This window comes from Lygodium microphyllum, unplaced genomic scaffold, assembly GCF_053477565.2.
Source record: "Lygodium microphyllum isolate KBCC unplaced genomic scaffold, Lygodium_microphyllum_v1.1.10 scaffold_63, whole genome shotgun sequence".
In the NCBI taxonomy this organism is placed as follows: Eukaryota; Viridiplantae; Streptophyta; class Polypodiopsida; order Schizaeales; family Lygodiaceae; genus Lygodium; species Lygodium microphyllum.
The window spans coordinates 196,125-215,164 of record NW_028229546.1 but is presented as its reverse complement, the minus strand read 5'-3'; the positions used below and the strand labels follow the sequence as shown (position 1 = coordinate 215,164).

At 40.7% G+C, this 19,040-nt stretch overlaps 1 pseudogene; it reads left to right on the top strand.

The window, feature by feature from the left end:
* The first annotated feature begins 9,678 nt into the window (after positions 1–9,678).
* Positions 9,679–13,352, top strand: LOC148008844 (uncharacterized; annotated as a pseudogene).
* The last annotated feature ends 5,688 nt before the right edge of the window (positions 13,353–19,040 follow it).

The following is a 19,040-nucleotide window of genomic DNA, read 5'->3' as shown; positions in this document are numbered from 1 at the left end:
TGTCCACAGCCAATTGAAAAGAAAACTTGCACTGAAAGGTAAACTCAACTGTGAGTGCATCTAACTACTGAACTAAGTGAAAGTTAACTAAGCTAATGTGTGAAAAACTAAAAACAATAAAGGAAACCTTACATTAAAAGTAAATCATTTTTAGGATTATGCTTTTTATATTTTGTTGTTATTTTGGTTTGGTTTTTGTTTAAAATTCATGTAAAGCAAAACACAAACTAAGCAAACTAAGGAAACAAAGAATCTAAACAAAAATCATCACAATCCCATAAATCCTCTAAAACAAACAATGAATGTAACTCGAAATCATCTAAATTGTCAACATCAAATCTATCAGACAAATCACAATATGCAAGATAATCTTAAAGAATCCCTATCACCCTCATATCAGATATATCAGAAGCATCATCATGCGCATCACTAGAATTCTCTATCATCTCATGGAGGGGAACATCAACTTCCAAACTGTAAGGTGGCATAGGTGCCACATGAAAATTTCCTAAGGTACTACCCTCAACCAAATCCATGTGAGCACAAATATAATGCCAATATAGACAATTATTGTCCAACTCAAGATCAAGATAAGAGGGAGTAAAATGATAAAAAACTTCTTGATAATCAGCAAACTCTTACTGCTCTCTATCCACCCTATACTGGGCAACAACATGCTCAGGAGAAAATACACTAGCATAATCGTGGTGCTGATAAGTGTACCCAATAGCTTGCTGCATGGCCGTGTTACCATAATGTCAGAAATTTGACATTGCCAACATAGTACCTGGGCATGCACATAAAGATGCCACTGACACGGCCAACAACTAAACTAAGGATGGTACTGTAAACAAAAGAGAATCACAAAAGATGTACCACAACATGCCTCACCCCACAATGCATATAGAAATTTGTCATGCATCTAAAATCGTGAAGTACTATAAGGTCAAGCATGAGCAGGATTAGAACTATCAGCGTTAGGATGAGGGGTAAGAGCATCCATCTAGAGAATCTCCATACCTGCATCCCATGAAAAATTGTCCCCCAACAAAACAAAATAAAACACCAAAATAAACAAAGAAAAAGAAACATTCTAACTAGTATATCCACATCATCCACTCAAACTTCTCAATTAAATTCACAAAATATTTCAAGCGAAGACCATTGACTCGAAAAGATTCATGAATTGCCTCTAAGTCTTGAATTTCCATAGAACCATTATCATAAACCTCTTTAACTTGAAATGGACCCAACCATTGAATACGAAGTTTCCCTGAAAATTTATAATAACAGCTATCATACAACAGAACTGAATCATTCTTTTGGAAATCCTTAAGCTTCAAACGTCTGTCATGCCAAGCTTTGCATCGATTAATAACGAGCTTCAATATGCTATAAAGCAAACATATGATCTTCATCAAGCTTACCTAACTTACACAAGCAATTGGTAAGATATTTTGGCTTTCCAAGGCTATTAGACAACGCAACACACAAAGTAGGAGCTTCCAACTCAATACGAAATACAATCTTAGTCTTGTAAACCAAGCTAAAAGGTGTATTATTAGTCGTCACCTTGTAGATGGTCCGATATGCCCAGAGTGCCTCTAGTAAATGCTCATCCTAGTCACATCTATTCTCAGCTACTATCTTGGTTAGAATTGTCATCACAATATGATTAGTAACTTCTACAGTACCGTTGGCTCATGGGGATAATAAAGAGTAGACTTTTGATATTTAATTTTATAAAGATCCATCAATTTTGAAATTAAATTATTGAAGAAATGAGATCCATGATCATAATCAACTCTAGGGGATAGCCAAAGCGAGTAAAAATATTCTCATAAAGGAATAGAGCGACATTCTTGCCTCGATCAGTTTTAAGGGCTTTAGCCTCTACCCATTTAGTTACATAATCAGTACACACTAAAATATATCTATTAGAATGATACTGTGTAGGTGGATCAATTGGACCGATACCCCATTTCTCAAAAGGTGCCAATGCCAATACATGAGTTAATGCCATTGTAGAGCGCTTAGTCACTCTCCCAATACATTGGCATTTATCACACTTTCTACAATGTTCATATGCATCCTTGTATAAATTAGGCCACCAATAAAATACTTTCTTCGCTGTCAAATCTCTTGCAAAATGACCACCACAAGGTTCATCATGTAATGTAGTTAAGATCTGTGGTACCTCATCTTCTTGAACACACCTTCGATAAATTTCCTCACGAGGAAAATACTTATATAAATAGCCTAACATCAAAACATAGGACCATGACTGCAATAAAATATGATGGTGTTTACGCTTTGGTGTAGTTGGTGGATACATTAGGGCCAAAAATGCTTCAAAAAATGCACTTTTGTTAATCACGAGATTAAGGAAAGGGCCAAAGAGATTTTGCCATGTGTGCAAGAATATGGTATTCTTGTCTCCTTCTTTTTGGAGATAGTGGAGTCGACTCCGTGGTTCTCTTCTCTCTTTTAGCCAAAATCTCCAAACTCTGACATGTTTTGATGGTCCCGAAGTCCTTATTTAATTATAAAATCTGACAAAATCGGTTATGATAACGATGTTGTGAAGTTAATAATAACTTTTTTGAAAGTCTGGAGCTTTTGGCGTCCCCACTATATTTTCATTAATCTTTTCACTATTTCTTCTTTGTTCATTTGTCTTTCTCGGTGAGCTTCTTTCTTTGCTCATTTGCCTTTCTCAGTGAGCACTTTTCTCTGCGCTTTCAATCTAAGTATGGTATCCAAAAGGCACTTGTCTTGTTTAATAAACTCTTGCACTGTCTATGGCCAAGGAATAGACGAAAATTGGGAGCCCAAAACCTTTTGTTGGGGGTAAAGGCGCCTCCGCCGTGCCGCCCCGTGTATTACTACATTGACAGTACCCGCCACTGCACACTGCAGGTGGCGGGCACCCGTCACGTCACTTTATTCTTTATTCTTTTAGTGACAGTTTGAATAAAGGAAGGCCCGGTCACACATTGTGACTATTGGAGTTCCCATTTCTTCTCTCTCTCTTTCTTGCTCTTGCTCTCCCGCCATAGCTCGCGTGCAAGCTTCGATCCTTCTCACCTTTCAACTGGTATCAGAGCCAGGTTTTCTCTTGCTCGAGCTCGACTTGGTGCTTCCCGACCTTCGCATTGACTCGCTTCACGCATTGGGTCTCCATCCCGGCAGCCATAGCCGACCTCTTGAGCTCCCGACTCTCCCCGGCTTCCCGAGCTCCATCGTGGCCTTCTTGAGCTTCATCAGGGCCTTGCCCTTGAGGTATTGCTTCAGCATTTGCAGGCATTTGAGTGTATTCTCAGATTGAAACAGGGCAGGAACAAAGGGCAGCCACTCTTCTTGAGCTCCATAGCTCATATCTTCCCTCCCCTTTGCATTGGGCCTTCATGGCTTGGTATGTGCCTACCTTGGGCCATCATTGAGCCCCCCATTACCCCCTTTTCAGCCCATGTGGAGCAGCAGCAAGTTCAGCACCAACAGGGCAGATTGCATCATTTTTTCCAGGCTGTGAGCACTCATCTACTTCAGCTCCACACTTGGCCATTGCTTCTTGCTCTCTACCTTGATCAAGAGGACTATAGACTTCATGTTTGATGTCATTAAAGCTTTGGGCATTGGTCTTGATCTTTCGGGGCTGATTTCTTCAGATTTGGGACTATCATAAACTGTCATAACAGGCTGAAAACAGGGCAGCACCATTGGCATTAGCATTTGTTGCTTATACTCCATTCCGGTTGTGCTATTTGATGCCCGTATGCGGTCTACATGATGCCTAGTGCCTTGGGAATGTATGCACATGATTATGCCATGATTTTGGCTTGAAATATTGGCTGATTTGGGACTGTTATTTACTGTTATACAGTGCTGGAAACAGGGCAGCCACACTTGGCATTGGCATTTAATGCTTATACTCTACTCCGGTTACCTTGTTTGATGCCCGTATGCGGTCTACTTCCTACCCGGATGTATTGGGGATGTATGCATTTGGTTTGACCATGATTTTGGCTTGAATTTGGGGCTGAAATCTACTGTTTAGAACAGTAAATACATGCTGGAATAACAGTGGGCTGAAGGTACTTTACATGCTTTGGCACTTACCTACCGATACCGGATGTATGCTTTGAGCTTTGGCATGATATCTCTGACATTTGGGGACGACTTGGAGCATATGTATGAGATTATGGGATGCTTTTGAGCTTTGCATTAGCTCCGTCTTCACTGGCATTTGGACCGACTCGGCATGCTCGTGGACCGCCTATGCCTCATGTCTCTGCTTGACAGTTAGGCCTTTGCATTACATGCTTTGGTTCGTGACATATGCTATTTGGTTCATGTATGCCATACCGACATTTGGAGCTTGGATTTGGATGTATTTGAGCATTCCCGGCTTACTTGATCACTGATCTTGGTTGTTATTTGGATGTCATTGAGTTGACCGAGAGCTTATTTGGGCTTATGTATTGCTTCATGGTTAATACGACCGGTGCTTCATGTATGTCATGCTCTCTCGGATGCGCTTGATGCATTGACAGGGTCACTTATCACTGGTGCTTTCTCTTGGGTTGTTTGAGCTTCTGAGCTCGCTTTGTACGCCTTTTGTGCCAGTGGGAGCATTTTACATGCTTTCTTGACCTTTGACAGTTGCATGCTATTGGAGCACTTACATGTATTTGGAGCAGTTTATGTCTTGAGCAGCTACATACACATTGAGACTTTGGGATCATACTCCGATCTTTATGGATATGCATTGATGTACTCTTGGTTCACAGGATGCTTATGAGCTGAGTCTCATATTTGGATCTTTCTCTTTGAGCAGATACCTATTTGTGTCAGGTTTTGGCAGTTACAGGAACACTTTGCCTAGAGTGTCTGGGGGTGTGCCTTTCACTGGCAGATGTTATTTTGACATGCTTGGTGTTGAGATCATGTTCTTTTCACTGTCATTGGCCTTGCTTATGTCCGTTTCATGCCGGCTTTGGACCTAGCATTGTTTGCTTGACATTGGATCCTATTTTGGGACAGTTTGCTCTCTAGACTGCATACCTGCAATTTATTACAGCAAGCAGTTATTGGTGGACTGAGGTGTACTTTTCATGCTGAAATATCCTGATTTGGTGTACCGCACCTAGTACTAAGTGGGCAGCAACTTTTGGCACACTTTGCTCACCCTTTGGACCCCGTTTTGGTCATTTTTGGGCAGTTTTTGCAGTAAAACAGCAAGCAGTTTTGGACTGTTTGGGCATTTCCAGCCTGCATAATGGCGTCATCTTCGCATGATAGTGCCATCTTTAACATTACAAAGTTGGATGGTACCAACTACTCTTACTGGAAGAGTCAAATATGGCAGGTTTTGGTGCAGAAATCTCAGATTAAGCCACTTCGGTTGAGTGGGGAGCAGCCTGAAACTATGGACATTGACGACTGGCTTGAACTTGATGAGCTATGCAAGTCCACGATTGTATTGTCTCTCACTGAACAGGTACATTATAATGTATTTGAGGAAGCACAGAGTGCATGGGATCTATGGAATAAGATCAAGAATCTTTATGATAAGAAAAGTCCGGCGAGTCAGATGTACTGGTTGAAGCAGCTTATGGATCTGCGCATGAAGGATAATGCGACTATGTCTGCTCACTTGAGCCAGTTCCATGCTATACTGAAGAACCTGACTTCGCAGGATATCACCTTTGGAGAGGAAGTAACTCCTCTTTTCTTGCTTGGAACTCTGAATGAGTCATGGGATGTATTCCGCACTGCTCTTTGTGCCTCTAGTGCTACTCTAAAATTGGCAGATGTTGAGAGTGCTCTTCTTCAGGAAGAGGTGAATCGCAAAAACTTGGATGCCTCTCGTGGTAGTCATGCTTTGACAGTTAGAGGCAGGAATGACAGGTATGACCGTGGTAATGGCCGAGGCCGTGACTCGCAGAAGGGTCGGTCTAAATCTCGTGGTGGCAAGTCGCGTAGTAAGTCGCGTGGACGCAATGCAAATGTCATTTGTCATCATTGTGGGAAAAAGGGCCATATTAGACCACAGTGTCATGAGTTGCGCAATGAGAAGCGCAAGGATAAGGGGAAAGATAAAGTGCAGGAGAAGTCCTCCGATCGCAGCATAGTACCTGCGAAGTCCAACGTCAAGATTGAGGAAATTAATGTCACGCAGACTGAAGAGTCCGATGGTGGTGATGAGTTTATACTTGCAGCTAGTTCTTCTGATGCTTCACACTTGACTGAGACACCTAGTATGTATGCACAGTGCTGGTTATTGGATTCAGGTGCGTCCTTCCATGTGACGCCTTACCGTGAGTGGTTTCACTCTTACCGTACTGTATCTGGATCAGTCAAACTTGGAGATGACAGGTCTCTTGATATTGTGGGCTGTGGAGATATTCAGTTGCAGTTTTCCACTGGCAGTTCCTTTTTGCTAAGGGATGTACGTCATGTACCTGCGCTTACGCGTAGTCTTATGTCTGCAGGACAGTTGGATGATGCAGGATTTCATGTCTGTTTTGGGGATTCTACCTGGAAGATTACCAAAGGCAGACTTGTGCTTGCTAGAGGCGCCAAGGCTGGCAGCCTCTATCCTCTTGTTGTATCTGGATCTTCTGTAGACCATGTTTTGGCAGTGGGCTCTATCCCACATGTATCACTTTGGCATGCCCGTTTGGGGCATATGTCTTTGAAAGGAATGAAAATGTTATCTGGTTTGCAGTATCTTCCGCCTTTGGATTATGCATGTTTTGACTCGTGTGATCATTGTCTTTATGGTAAGCAGAATAGGTCTACGCATAAGAAATCGGGTAGGCCACGCATGAGTGAGCCCTTGGCATTGGTGCATTCCGATGTTTGTGGGCCTATGCCTTGCATGTCTATGGGTGGCGCGAAGTACTTCGTTACCTTCATTGATGATTTTTCTAGGAAAGTGTGGGCTTATCCCATAAAGCAGAAGTCCGATGTCTTGGCAATTTTTGAGAGATGGCTTGCTCTTGTTGAGAACCAGACTGGGTATAGGCTGAAATGCCTTAGGACAGATAATGGGGGAGAATATGTCTCGCATGCTTTTGAGCAGTTTTGTGATGACAGGGGTATTAAGCGTCAGTTGACCGCCCCTTACACCCCACCCCAGAATGGTTTGGCTGAGCGCATGAACAGGACTATTCAGGAGCGTGTGCGCTCTATGCTTAGCCATGCAGGCCTACCCCCGAGTTTTTGGGCTGAGGCAGTTAGTACGTCAGTGCATGTCATAAACCGATCGCCTTCCAGTGGATTGGATTTCCAGGTTGCAGAGGAAGTTTGGGCTGGTAAGCCACCCTCTTATGCGCATCTCCGTGTCTTTGGATGTGAGGCATTCTGCCATGTGCCCAAGGACAAGAGGAGTAAATTGGATCCAAAGAGCATTAAATGCATATTCCTTGGCTATGGTGAGTCAGGAGATATGGGCTATCGCCTATGGGATCCGCAGGCGCGGAAAATAGTACGCAGCCATGATGTCGACTTCCATGAAGACAAGATGCACAGGCAGCCTGAGAAGGTGGTTGAGATCCGTAGAGTGATCTTTCAGGAGGAGCCTAAAGCTCCAGCATAGCCAGTAGTACAGCCTGCAGCAGTTCCTCCATAGGGCCAGGATGTTGGACAGGTAGTTAGACAGGCAGCAGAGCCTGCGGTGAGACGGTCTGCTAGAGATAGACGTCCACCTGACAGATTTCAGCCCTCTATGCATTATGTTTTGGTTACAGATGCAGGAGAGCCTTTCACTTATGATGAGGCTATGCGCAGGGGTGACAGTCACTCCTGGGAGAGGGCTATGCAGTCTGAGATAGACTCCCTGCATAAGAATGAGACTTGGGATTTGGTTGCCTTGCCTAAGGGCAAGAAGGCTTTGCCATGCAAGTGGGTGTACAAGCTGAAAAGTACCCCTGGACACCCCAAGCCGGCATACAAGGCTAGATTGGTAGCAAAGGGTTTTAAGCAGGAACATGGTGTGGACTTTGAAGAGGTCTTCTCTCCTGTGGTTAAGATGACCACCCTGCGCTTAGTCTTGGCTTTGGTTGCACAGCTTGACTTAGATCTATATCAGATGGATGTCAAGACGGCTTTTCTACATGGGGACTTGCATGATGAGATCTATATGGATCAGCCTAAGGGCTTTGCAGAACCTGGCAGGGAGCACCTAGTGTGCAAGTTGAAGAAGAGCTTGTATGGCTTGAAGCAGGCACCTAGGGAATGGTATCATAAGTTTGATGCCTTTATGCAGTCACAGGGCTACAGCAGGAGTGCTATGGATCCGTGTCTTTACACGAAGAAAGCCCGTGATGGCAGTTTGCTTATCTTGGTACTCTATGTTGATGATATGCTGATAGTAGGGAAAGCTCATGATGAGCTAGATGCTCTTAAATCTCAACTAAAGAAGAGCTTTGAGATGAAGGATTTGGGACAGGCCTCACATATACTTGGGATGCGCATTAAGCGCGATAGGCATCAGGGACTTTTGTATCTCTCACAGCGGGAGTACATTCATAAAGTCCTTGAGCGCTTCCGCATGCATGACGTAAAGCCTATTGGCTGTCCATTACCTTCTTATGTGAAGGTATCACAGGCCGATTGTCCGCAGACAGATGAGCAGAGGGCCGAGATGGCCAAGATCCCTTATGCATCAGCCGTGGGCAGTTTGATGTATGCCATGATAGCCACTCGTCCAGATATTGCACATGTAGTTGGTGTTGTGGCACGCTATATGGCTACACCTGGCAGCAGACATTGGGATGCCATGAAGGGTATCATGAGGTACCTGAAGGGCACAGCAGATACGTGTATTTGCTATGGCAGCCAGGATACAGGGGTCGTGGGGTACACTGACTCCGATTATGCAGGACATGCAGATAGTAGGAAGTCCACTTCTGGCTATGTATTCACCTATGCTGGAGGGGCTATCTCTTGGATGTCCAGGGTTCAGAAGTGTACGGCTTTGTCTACCACTGAGGCCTAGTATGTTGCAGCCACTGAGGCTTGCAAGGAGGCCATATGGTTAGGCCGTCTAGTTGCTGACCTTGGGATTGATGCTACACCTACACTGCATTCGGATTCTATGAGTGCCATTCAGTTGGCTAAGAATCCGGTCTTCCATGCGAAGACGAAACACATTGAGGTGAGGTATCACTTCATACGTGGTGTCGTGGAGGACAGGTCTGTTGACCTTGTCAAGATCTCCACTGACGAGAATCCTGCAGATTTGCTCACGAAGAGCCTCACTACTGAGCGCTTTGCCTTCCTCAAGAGGTTGATGGGCGTTGGATGAGATGTCACCTTTCCTCACCTATGTACATTTGTACTGTCTTTTCTTTTTCTTTTCTCTCTCACTAGGGCAGATTCGCCTTTAAGTGGGAGGTTGTTGGGGGTAAAGGCGCCTCCGCCGTGCCGCCCCGTGTATTACTACACTGACAGTACCCGCCACTGCACACTGCAGGTGGCGGGCGCCTGTCACGTCACTTTATTCTTTATTCTTTTAGTGACAGTTTGAATAAAGGAAGGCCCGGTCACACATTGTGACTGTTGGAGTTCCCATTTCTTCTCTCTCTCTTTCTTGCTCTTGCTCTCCCGCCATAGCTCGCGTGCAAGCTTCGATCCTTCTCACCTTTCACCTTTTGCATAAACAATTGGGTGACCATGTTGCCCTCTTGCAAAGGCTCTCACAAGGTCAAAAGAAGAAAAAGAGAGGATATAAAACATCACTGGAAAGGGCGTATCATTGCTTTCAAAATTATGCATGAAGGGTGGTTAGCCAAAGTGTAACATGTTTACATGGCCAAGGATATGCACTTATCTCCTAATGAACGTGTTTGCCAGCAAACACATTGTTAGTCTTAAGTTGATAACATATATGATTTTTTAAAAATTTAAGCAAGTATTAATATTGAATTCTTCGTTGTAGATATATTTCCATCAACAAGTACTGAATGGCAACCTGTGGAGAGTTTGAGTGGAACTTTGAATGCGATTCATAAGGCATTTGCAGACATTATATATGCTGATGAGACCGTCCGTTCTTTCAGTGAGAGAAGAATTTTTATATATTACGCACAATATGTGATTCCATCTAAAGAGGGTACATATGGACATATCGAGGATTTGCCATTGCCAAGTCTCTTCTCTCTTATTTGGGAGGTTCCTGATAAGGCAACCATGCATAGTTTTAAATTCAAAATATGTCAAGATATTCAAAAGTCCATGACAACTAGAAGGATCTCAAGAAGAATACGCCTGTCATGGTTTATGCCCTTACATATCTTTGTGGGTTGCTTCAAAATAGCAAACTTACAGAGAACAGAAGTATCTTGGCTAAGTAGAAATTTTGCAAGTGTAGAACTAGATAACATTATAGGGAAGCTTTGGAAATCTAGAGATATTGACCATAAGGGCGACACCATGAGGTGTATAGTATGCCCCCAATCCTTGTCTCTGTGTTATAATATAGCACAACAAACTCTTGCTTTGGGTTTTGATTATAGGAGATGCAAACTTAAACTAGGCATGTGGATTCCCTTGGATTCAGATACAGATTGCATGCCCTTCAATCTTAAGGTGCAAGTTATAGAAAAGGAGGTAAATATTACTTCCAATTGGAATCTTAAAGATGTAAGGGATACTTTGCAGATGCTAGACTGTACATCCCTAGAATATAAGCTCAAAGTAAATGGTAAAGTAGTAGGGAAAAGAGCTAAATTATCTTTCTCTTGTATGAGTTGCTTGCCTCCTTCAATTGTAAGCTTCGAGCCATAAAATTGAAAACGTTACATTGGACAAAAAACTTTTCATTGAATGAAGAGTTACAAAATTGAAGTGTAGATATACAAAGATCTTGCTATTTTGTATCTACTTGTCTTCTTTCATCATTGTAACTTCTTCGTCACTTTTTGAAAAGATAGATCTTGCAGTTGCAGTGGCTTTTTTTTTTTTGGTTGGTTGAAGAATTTAACTTGGACAGGGGCCCTCTTCTCTTGAGGGGGGGTAGATGAGAAGATGGATGAGAAAGTGTTGGCATTTCTGTCTTTATGGAGCTTGCCTTACTTGTCTTTCTAGATGACTTGCATTTTGCCTTACTCTTAGTTAAGGATGTAAGTGGAGGAGAGTTGGGGTGGACTGGTGTGATTGCCCTGTCCAAAATTAACTCAATACATCTCTCTCTTATCCACCATGTGTATGAATCCGGGTAATCTTGGCACTGCAAGGAAAATTGTAATAAGTTGTTAGGTGAGTGATAGTTTGTACTTGTAGGGAGTAAAAACAAAGAAATGGAATGATTATAAAATTTGATAATAATGTTGTTGCTCAAAATCTAATAACGTTGCTCAAAACAGAATGTGAACGATACTTACATTAACCTCATCTATCTTGAGAATCTTTGAATCTATTATCCTACAAACATTTGAAATTACTCTCCATCCACAAGAATACGCATCATTTTGTAAGGGCACTTCTTGTAAGAGAAAACTATATGGTTTTTGAGGATCAGCAATATCCTCATATGTAGTGTCCAAAAAGGTTACCACCAACCTCCCAGCACTGTAAATGGAAACATGTTATAAAAAAAGGACAATAAATAAAATAAACAATAAATCAAAAAGTGAGGATTTGTATTCAACGCACATTTTTTCTTGACCGTGGATACCCCTAAGAGAGTTCATAAGGATAATTTCTCGAGTGAGAATATCAATATATATTAAGCTCCAATGTCCTCTGCAAAGTAAAATATTAGTAAGAAATGCATACTATAAAGAAGTATACATTAAACCCTTTGCAAAATTGCATACCTTTCAATGTAAGGAAAAAAAATATGGTAGTTTGTAATTGGATCGAACGATTTGAAAAATAATTCTATGTTTGAACGAGATTTTGAAAACAATTCCACTGATAACAGTGGATCAACGATAAATATAGTTTAGAGATTTCTTGGCTAAGAGAAAAAATCAACGCCCTAAAACCAAAAGTAAAACCAAATGAATATCAATTGCAATGAACAAAACAACACTATCATTCCATTAAAAAAATTTGAGCCAAAAATCCTTACCTTATGCAACAAAAGACTACTGAATCTGACAATTGAATATCTTTTTTAACAAACATTCCTTTGTCCTCAGGGAAAATACTACGATAGTCTTCTGAAGAAGTGCAAGAGACATTCACAACCATTTGCCCATATACCTCCCCCATTCTCTTCAGATTGACACGACCAAGGACATCGATTTTTCTCTTGCAAACTTCATCCTCTGACTCTATAGTCTCTTATGGTCGTTCTTGATGGGCGTCTTCTTCAGGTTCTTGATAGGTAGACACTTGTTCGGATGTGGTCTTTGCAGGGTCTAAATGTGTCATGTCCTCAATCACTGGCCGTTTCGCTCTCCTAGACAATTTTGGAGGAATGCTAAGGATCTCAAATGCTTTTTATCAATAGTGGGCAAGGGCCTCAATACCTTGTCTGATTCTGCTAACCATACTAAAGTCTTTGTTCATCAAAGTCATTCTATGAGCGTGGGTAGTAGCAATGTAAGCATCGTTCATAAAATCAATAACGAAGTCTTCAAGAGCCTCCTGAAGGCAAAGAATGGCTGCAAGCTGCCATTTTTTTTGCATGCCAACTTCAGTGGACACCCTTGATAATCTAAAAGAAATATATTTGACAACCCTAATAAATGCTGTCTTTGGAATCACATGCTGTGTAGCTCTTTGTGCCTTCCTTATCTCACTAAAACATTTTTGAACATAAAAAAATCTAGACTTTCTCTTTCTTCGGCTTGGAAGGGTCTTCTTCTCCATGGGCATAAGAGGGTCCAAGTTGCTCTGTCTGTTGAATAGGGGCTCTAAGGGAGGTTGGAACTTAGCAGTTGTTGTAGGGGAGGATTGTACATGATGAAGCTTACTCTGGTAGGAGAAGACACAGTCTCTGCACTAGATTTCTTAGATTCCATGGCAGGAGACTGAGGGCAACCAGGGGTAGGTGGGATCTCAGGATGGAAAGATTGAGAAGCTGAAAGCCTTGTCTCCTCCTCACTCTCATTGCTGTCTATATGCACCTTCCTTGCAGTCTGCTTTGTCCTAGCCATGAACCTGCAGAAAAATGAGACTTGTTAGAACATTTAAAAACCATGAGTAAAAAATGAGACTAGTTAGAATATTAAAAAACCATAAGTAACCCAAACATCAACAACAAATACGGCGCGATAGGAGAAAAAGCCCGGGTTTGAAATGAAGCTCCTCGTGCTGTATTTGCAGATGACCGATACGGCGCGATAGGAGAAAACCGTGGGTCTAAAATGTTACTCCTCGCGTCGTATTTGTGATAGGACTAAAGCACGGTTTAACTTCTCGAGCCGTAGATTGATACGACGCGAATACAGTGAAGCACATTTTTAAAAAGCAACCTCTCGTGCCATATTTGTGGTGACCAATACGACGTGAAAATAGTGAAGCGCAGATTTAAAAAGCACATGCTCACACCGTATTTGCAGTGACCGATATGGTGCGAAAACAATGAAGCACATGTTTAAAAATCACCTTCTTGTGCCGTATTTGCGGTGACTGATACGATGCGAATATGTTGAAGCGCAGGTTAAAAAACAACTCCTTGCACCATAATTGCGGTGACCGGGATATAGGGCGAAGTTGATCTCGACGTGGCTGTGTATTCATGCTTTGGATTTGAAAAGTGAGCCACATAAGCTACCATCGATCTTTTATAACTGCGGGGTACGTGACACGTGGCAGTGTTTAATTGGCTAGGTTTTGCGTGGGCCATCCACGTGGTTGTCTACGTGGCTTCGCACGTGGCAAATATTTTTCACTCTATATAAACACTATGGTCAGGCATTTATGACTTTTTTTGCAAATTTACAAGCTTGTTTAGAGTTGAGGTCCACTTTCAGTGTTTCTTATGTGAATTTGCGCCATTTTGTTTACCCAAGGTATCGTACTTTCACTCATGTCTAAACCTAAGGATGTTGCAGGCTCCCAAGAGCAGGTAATCCCTTCTAAAAAAAGAAGAAGATTGTCATCAGGGTCAACAAGAGCTTCTAGTTGTGCTGCCTTCTCCCCTGAAATTCCCATAGCTTCCTCCCCTTGTTCAGTAGCAAGTGTGGGAATGCCTAAGAAGTCTCCAATCAAAGGCAAGTCACCATTGAGGGTTTCTGGATTGTCTCAGATCACAGAGGTTTCTCCATCTGAAAGGCTCCTAGACTTTCTTCTTCAAAATGGCATGGAGTTATCTTATTACAGAACTACAAAGGATATTTTCAACCCTGACTGGGATATTGACCATGTATTAAACTCATGTAAGAAGTTTTTCCTGGAGGAGTTTGCTGAGTTTGAAAGTCTTTCATTTTTGGTAGTTGAAAAGGATGCACAGGAATACGTTCACATACCTATTGGGAGCTCACCTTCAGAGAAGGCTTTGTTTTCAAGAAAGTGTACATCTCATTCTCTTGACCGATTTTGTACCTCAGATTTGTTTTGTTCTACTCATTCTAGGAAATGCAGGCTTATGTCCAAAACAATTGCATTCATTACATTTTCTCTTGTTAAATATCCTGTGAAATTTGATGAAAAACAATTAGAAGGTCCAAAATGTTCCAGCTTTTGCCTTTTGGATGAGGTAGTAAGAGAGAATATTTAATCCAAGCTTTCTTCGATAAAATTTCCATTGGCAGAAAATGATTGTTACTCTTATGAATTTGCAGCATATCCTTCATATCCATGGGCCTTACTTTGTGGAGGAGAAAGGCCCCCTCGCAACTTATAGCGGCCAAGGCATGGAAAAATCTCACTATCAAGCACGTACAAGTTTTTTTCAAAGCACAAGACATGGATGTGGAGTTACAAAAAGCAATGCTCTTGAGGAGCTATTCAATTGGTTTGTTCGACGATCTTCAAAGAATTAATACTTTAACTTAAGAATTCATAGTATTTTTCGACGACAACTTCAAAGAATGAAGACTTCAACTTGAGAATTCAAGAAAGGAAAGTACAAAGCTAGCTCTTAAGAGCCTTTACATCATCCTCCCTTTCCGGGATATTTCCTCTATAACGCAGAAATTTTCTTCTCTTGTATAGCCAACTATCGATTTTATATCAGTTTGTTTTGCTACCAAAGCATAAGATGAGAGGGCCAGAAAGTATCCTACTCTAGAAGCAAAGAAACCAGGACCATTAAAAAAAATCCTAATTGCCGCAGTCTTCTCCAAAAGCATCACCTTGTGTGCATTGTATTGTAACCCAGAGAAACTAAGTAGCCTTGTAAGTGCCTTGATACATAGTATAGGCCATGTTGCTTCCTTTGATAAGATGTTATGAAATACCAATAAAACATGCAGATCAATCCTTACTAAGTAATGGCCAAGTGCAACATCTTTATGTGAACTAATACCAACTCTTGTCCCTTTACCCCATCCCAAGAAGTTATCAAAATCTTCAATCTCCAACTGTAAAAAAAGATAAATGGCAAATGAATGTTGAAATCAAACATATTAATGTATATACATCTTACAAAATTTGAGATAATAGTACCAATTGATTTTCATCATTTTCTAGCTTAGTTGGATTTCATATGTTAATTGATGATTGTGCCTCATTGGTATCTTCCAATTCTTTAACATATTGCGACTCTTCTCTTCCAAAATGGGAAATTCCAAGTCGGCCTTAAAGGCTGTGGAACTCCTCTTCAGTAATCCCATACTCTTCCTCATCATTCTTTGCCTTACGAAAACAAAGAGAAAGGGCATCCCCTGCTTCAATAAACTTGTCGTTCGTAATTTCAGTGTCAAGTTTAAGTAACTCTTCTTTTGATTCATTTTTGACATCAACAATGCCATTTGCAACATCAGAAGCCTCTGCAATGATGGCTAAACAATAATCCTCCCTAAGATTGAAGAGCCTTTGAATGTCTGCTAGCAGTATGTATTCCTTGTCCTTGATAGGGAAAGTTGGAAGTTAAGCAACAGTATAAAAAGAAGAGTCACATACAAGATCTGCATTTGCATGGTTTTCTACAATAATGGTCTCAGCTTTGAATTGGGCAATATCTAGTTTGCCAACAATATTTGCTTCTTGTTCAAGGTCCAAACATTCCTCTACATAAAAAGTGATATCTTTTTCTCCCCATGCCTCCTTTATTGCCTAAAAAAGATTTGTAATCAAACATTTGAACTCTTCTGGATACGTGTACGTTTTCGTTTGTTACTTGAGGAGCTTTAGGAAGACATCAACGTGTCTCCAAACCTCCATCCTTAGAAATGCAAGTCGTGGTGTGGTTGCAACGTTTGTCATTATCCCACACAGCTCTCTCCAATGCTCCCAAGTAATGCTCACCTGTTTTCCTGTATGGTTACCTAAAAAACGTCTAGCTTTTGAGCCTCCCATTGAGACATCAGCCAAGACATCTCTTGTTTTCCCTGAAAGTGTTGGATCTTTTCTTAAATGAACTTGACCTCCATGAAAACCCATTTTGGAGAGTAATGCCTCACATTTGTCAATACACTCATTCAATAAAGACAAAGGCTTAATTGAGTATGCATAGTCAAGATGCAACCTGATCAATAATTCTAATCTCTGCATGCAAAGTACATATATGAACATTAGTAAGAGGAATTGAAAGAATTGGATCCCATATATCTTCCTTGTTTTTTTAAAAAACTTAGATCTATAGAGTCTCTAGTTGGGGCTCTTCTTACAGGGTGCAAGTTGCTCCAATTTTTAGACCCAACACTTTCCATGCAATAAATACAAGGATATTTTGCATTTGCCCCATTACATATTCCAAGCATACATTTGATCGTTTTCAAGTTAGTGCTCATGTGCCATTCCACATTAAAATTACCAACCCCATCAACAACCAACATTTCTCCTTCACTTTGAGACTTAATAATGTTTGGAATACATGCATGAGTAAACAACCATTTCAGTGTTTCATGATTCTCAATTGGTACCTGAGTTGCACCAACCCACCAAATCTCCATCTCAGACTGGAACTTATGCACTGGTGCTTGACCCCTGCCATTGCTGTATTCCAATGCCCTGTTCATGATGCAAATGCTGACTCTTTCCATATTTTTTCCTTTTTGAATTTGTGCTTCATCTAACTTCAAGGCAAACTTTAAAACACCGTGACATTCCTCTAATGTGGGTCTATACATGTGAACCATTGCAATCTGCACTCTTCTTAGATCAACCCATATATTGTTAAATGCATTGTATTCAAAACTAGATTTTCTTTTTGTCTTTTCATATGGCATAGATACTTCAATATGAATTTATTCCCCGAAAACTTGTGGAATCTTACGATTCATGGCAGTCCTTGCAACTGATACTCCTAGGGCTCGAGGTAATCCAAATGTAGTTATTCTATTACATTTTAGATTTTTAAACCATAATCTTGAGATAGCCCGATAACCTTTTCGACTAATGCCCACAGTATCACATGTCTCTACAATTTTGTTTGGTTTTACTGTGTCCTTTAAGTCCTTCACTAATTCTTTGAGAGTTGGGCTTCTCAAACCCATATTTTGAGGTGACCTAAGAATCCTCAAAATATCATTCTTATTCATGGTCTCTTTTAAAAAACTGATTCTCTCCTCACTCTCTCAAATATTAATACCTGACATGTTGGAGACATTTTTTTTTGCAAGATTCAATCTTCTTTTCTTTGCTCTCTCACACAAGCTAGTTATATTTTTTAATGGTCTCTTTCTCTGTCTTAATCCTACTGGAGTTTTTTTTAAAAATGTGCGAACTTGTCTTGCAATGACTTACTAGCAGTTTCCAAAACATCAATCTTATTTGTAAGCTCAGAAATGCTTGTCTGTGCAATAAATAATGCTTTTCTCATTTCATTCATCTGAGCCATGTATGTGTAAGATGCAGAGTATAACCTTTTACAATACCCAAGCATCCCATTATAACCTTCCCCAACATATCTCATGCAGTCATGAATATTAAAAAAATTAGGAGGTTTCATTGTTGAAGGATCCTTTGGATAAATATTTCCATCTACCCACAAATCTATACGTTTCTTTCCTTGAGTTCGCAATATGTTGGCCTCCATCTCATCTGTTAGTACTCGACGATGTATACTTCTCCAAGATGAATAAATGGGATCTAGTTGGATGGTAAGTTTGTATTTGCATGTGCTCGCATTTGTATCACTTGCAGAGGTGTTGCTAAACATTTTAGTAGATCAACGATCACAGTGATAAGAAAGTGAGCACAAAGAAGAGAATGGTGAAAAAGAATGGAGAAGGAGCATGTGAAAAGAAGACATGGGAGTAGAAAAATGACGCGGGAGTAGACAAATCGTGATATAGGTGGACATTTCTCGAAAATACAAATTCTCCCAAGTTCCAAGACAAAAAACGGCCAAAAAGGTGACACTGACTTAAATTAAATTTGAGGGACAATTAATGGCTCAGCTCTTTGATGAATTCAATATTCTCTCATTAATCACATCTGAGCAACCAAATTTGGCGTTTTCATTCTTCCAAAATCTCAACTAATTAGCAACTTAATCATTTTCTTACAAGTGCCTTTTTTGAAGCATTTTTGGCCAAGAGTCATTTTTGAATAATAAATCAAATAAATCGAATAATTTATATTCTTATCATTTGCATGACATAGAACAACTCCCACTGTATCCTTAGAAGCATCAGCATGAATATGAAACTCTTTAGTCCAATCAAGTGAAACCAAAATTGGACCTTCAACCAACTTAGCTTTCAATTTCTTAAATGTAGCTTGGCATACTAAATCCCAATCGTAAGGTTGATTCTTCTTAAAAGTAAAGCAGTTAGAGGTGAAACTACCACTGCAAATGGCTCAATAAAGTGTCGATAAAAATTTAGATGGCCAATTAAACCCTCGTAATTGCTTCAAATTTTAAGGTGAAGGTAAATCATCAATTTTCTATAGTTTTGCTATATCCATTGCAATACCATCACCCGAAACTATATGGCTTAATAATATTCCATGTTGTACTCCAAAAACAC